Here is a 3207-nt window from a genome sequence, read left to right as displayed (position 1 = left end):
ACCAAGATGGCCGCCCTAATTCTCGTCAGCGACAATAGACGAGAGCGGTCCATGAGGCGTCTATTCCTATATTATATCTGTGGGTTGGAGGATTTCTCTTTTGTCCTTGGTAAAAGACCACGAGTCATTTCTACCGCTGGTGCTAAGCTAGCGCGCTTGTTTCGGTTGTATTTACCCAGAATGCCCTGCATTGTAGTCCACTTCCTGCTTTTGGAGCTGTCTCCGAAACGAGACCAAGGTTTGTAGGCGGACCAGAGTTCGGTTAGCATTCACACTTCCCCAAACAAACCGGACTTTCTAGGCAAACGGACTGGAGTTGGATTGAAGTGGAATAAAGTACGTCAAGCATCTGTAATTTTTTTAATGCGTTTTTTTCCGTAGTTATTTTATATTTTTACTCTCTTTGACTCTGTTAAGAGGTGGGATCTGTTGAGCAGCCAACATCCAAAGAAAAACATTAAAACCTGGACAATTATTGATCAAGACTGTTGGAAGGAAAATGTTTTACACAAGGTGCTTTAGTTGAAAGTTTCTGTTAATTCATCCATCCATCCATCCATCCATTTTCTTTATACCCTTGTCCCTTAGTGGGGTCGGGAGGTGCTGGTGCCTATCTCCAGCTAACTTTCCGGGCGAGAGGCTGGGTCACCCTGGTAAGGTCGCCAGTCTGTCGCAGGGCTTGTGTTAATCTAAAAGACTTAAGAACTTTATCAGGAATTTAAGGTAGTAATGAAAAGGATCTTCATAAACTTTCTTGGAGTTTATGGATGTATCAGAACTTTCCCCTGTTTTTGGTTGTTTGGTCTTGTTTTTGTCCTCCAGCTGGATTTGGGTCCAGGTTGGACCGAGCCTTTGTCGAATGAACGGACATCGATGCCTTGTGAGTTTTTGTGTCCATTAGGAATCAGGGTCAGCCACTCCGCAGTCCATTAGAACCACTGATTCTCTCTTTTTACCCTCTTTTACTTCGTTTCCATCCGTCTCGCTCGGCCTCAGGCGTCATCAATCACTGGCTGACTCTGCCCCGCTGCATTATGGGTAGTTTCCAGTGTAAAAACCCAACAGAAACGTTCAGTTTTCCCCTCTTGACTGCTGGGTGTGACTTAGAGCTCCACTCAGTGCAGTTCCTCAGAGTGGACAGCAGGTGGCAGCAGAGGATAAACTCCTTGCATGGTGTGTTTAAGTGGAGCGTGGAGAACCAGATTACACACACACACACACACACACACACACACACACACACACACACACACACCCACACACACACACACAGATGTGCCGTCCAATCACGTTACAGAGCAGCAGAAGCCTGGAAGCGATATGGAAATGAGCTCCACCACTTTAGCCGCCTCTTTCTCTCTCTCCGCCTTTCCCAGTCAGCATCTCTCGACCCAGCGGTCGGTTGTCAGTTCTGTGAGCGTAAAGCGTTGCTGAATTAGCTTTTGGGCCTCTCAAGCCCTCAGGAATGTCTGACAGGTGAGGAAGGAGAAGTCAAGCATCCCTCTTGGATTCTTCTTCTCACATCCAGATTGTCGCTGTAGGTCCGGTGAAGCGCCACACATTAAATCCAGGTTTCACTTCTCCAGTTTTACAGGTTAACATGCTCGTAGTTAGGGTAATAAACCTCAAAACAGCTGCTTCTATTTTAGCCCCCAAATGTCCAGATAATGCAGACTCTGCAGCTTTGGACTCAAGGAGATTTGAGTGACTTTATGCTGGTGCCAGATGGGCCGGTCTGAGAATTTCAGAATCAGCTGATCTACTGGGATTTTCACACGTGACCGTCTCTGAGGTCCCAAAAAGAGAAAATAACTGTTTGGAAAACGCCTTGTTGGTCAGAGTAGACTGGTTTATGCAGAAACAAAAGCAACAAATAACCACAAACAGTTACTCTGCTACATTTATTTGAGTAACTTTTTTTACTATGCTGCATTTTTTACTTTTGCTTGAGAAATTTTACTATAAAGTATTTCTACTCTTGTGTAAAATTTCTGGTTTTTCTACCGACTGAATGAAAAACAAACATGTTTTAACCAAACATTCACCAGACACAGACCTGCAGTTTTTGTTAAAGTTTCATCAGTTTTTATTGAAAGAAACTGATTTGGAAGCATTTTATTTAGTCTGATTTTATTTTTTGTTACTTATATGGATTACTGTCTTTTTTGTCCTTAAAATAAAATACTAACATTTCCACGTAGCTTTACATTTTGGTCCATCTGATGGTGTAATTTTTGAATATTAAATGATTAATTTGATCAGTTACTCAGCACTTTTTACCAAATACTTTTTTACTGTTATTTGAGTCATTTCTTGGTTGTCTACTTTTAAAGTTTTTTCGTTATTACCATTTTATTATATGAAAATGGTTTCAAAACAACAATAATATTGTTTATCGCAATAACTTCTGGGACAATTTATCGTCCTGCAAAGTTTGTTATTGTTACCTCTATATGATTTATACAGAATCTGACTTAATGAGCTTCAACAACATTTAATTTAATTGGAATTAATGAAGCATTTTTGAATTTGATTTAAACTACAGTGAATTTTTAGAGTCTGAAATCTTCGACACATAAACTCGCGTCGCTGCTGCTTGCGTCCGTGTTTCAGGATTTTCCGTCAGTGTTTCTGCGTCTGCAACAAGAGCTGTCAGAGCATGACAGAGGTCAAAGGTTAACACAAGATGCTACATGTTTTCCAGTGTGTGACTGAACTCCCTGCAGACCGGTTGTCACTCAGAGCGAATCAGGAAACCAGCGACGGTTACCGAGTGTTTCACGTTTCCTACAGTCACTTTTTAATGCAGCTTTTACACATTTTCTCACCTTACAAACACAAACCGGGGATTTCCCTGAGATTTGATGCGATAAACCAGCAGTCTGCAACCTTTAGTTGTAAATATAACTTTTTATCTACTGTGAGACGTTTGTCATGCTTGGAGAACCGTCTTCTTATTTAGTATTTTTTTAGGTTATAAAATAAATAAAACTTCAATTTTTTTCTGCTGATATTTAGATGTTTAGGCTTTAAAATCATAATTAATTAGACTATTGTATCATTTGTGATAAATTTGGAATTTCAGAGTTTGAAAAATCAAAAATTTGCTAGAAAAAACTCAACTTCTCAAAAATTGTTTTTTTTTCTAGAAAATTTCAGATTTTTTTGCTTCCAAATTTGCAATTTTTGTAACTAAAATTTTTATTT

General features: G+C 39.9%; 1 protein-coding gene and 1 long non-coding RNA gene across 2 annotated transcripts in view; one reads left to right on the top strand and one right to left on the bottom strand.

The window, feature by feature from the left end:
- grip1 (glutamate receptor interacting protein 1) overlaps positions 1-3207 on the top strand; it is a 57202-nt gene that overhangs the window by 11326 nt on the left and 42669 nt on the right. The gene's annotated exons all lie outside the window — the stretch shown is intronic.
- The window catches only part of LOC107833406 (uncharacterized), a 21708-nt gene continuing 18837 nt past the window's right edge, over positions 337-3207 (bottom strand). Inside the window, exon 3 of the long non-coding RNA XR_001659154.1 lies at positions 337-678. This is a non-coding gene — a long non-coding RNA (uncharacterized LOC107833406). The remainder of the gene's footprint in view (positions 679-3207) is intronic.

Source organism: Poecilia formosa, unplaced genomic scaffold (assembly GCF_000485575.1).
Source record: "Poecilia formosa unplaced genomic scaffold, Poecilia_formosa-5.1.2 Scaffold379, whole genome shotgun sequence".
Taxonomy (NCBI): Eukaryota; Metazoa; Chordata; class Actinopteri; order Cyprinodontiformes; family Poeciliidae; genus Poecilia; species Poecilia formosa.
Note: the sequence above shows the minus strand (reverse complement) of the source record. Positions and strands in the feature narration are given on the sequence as shown.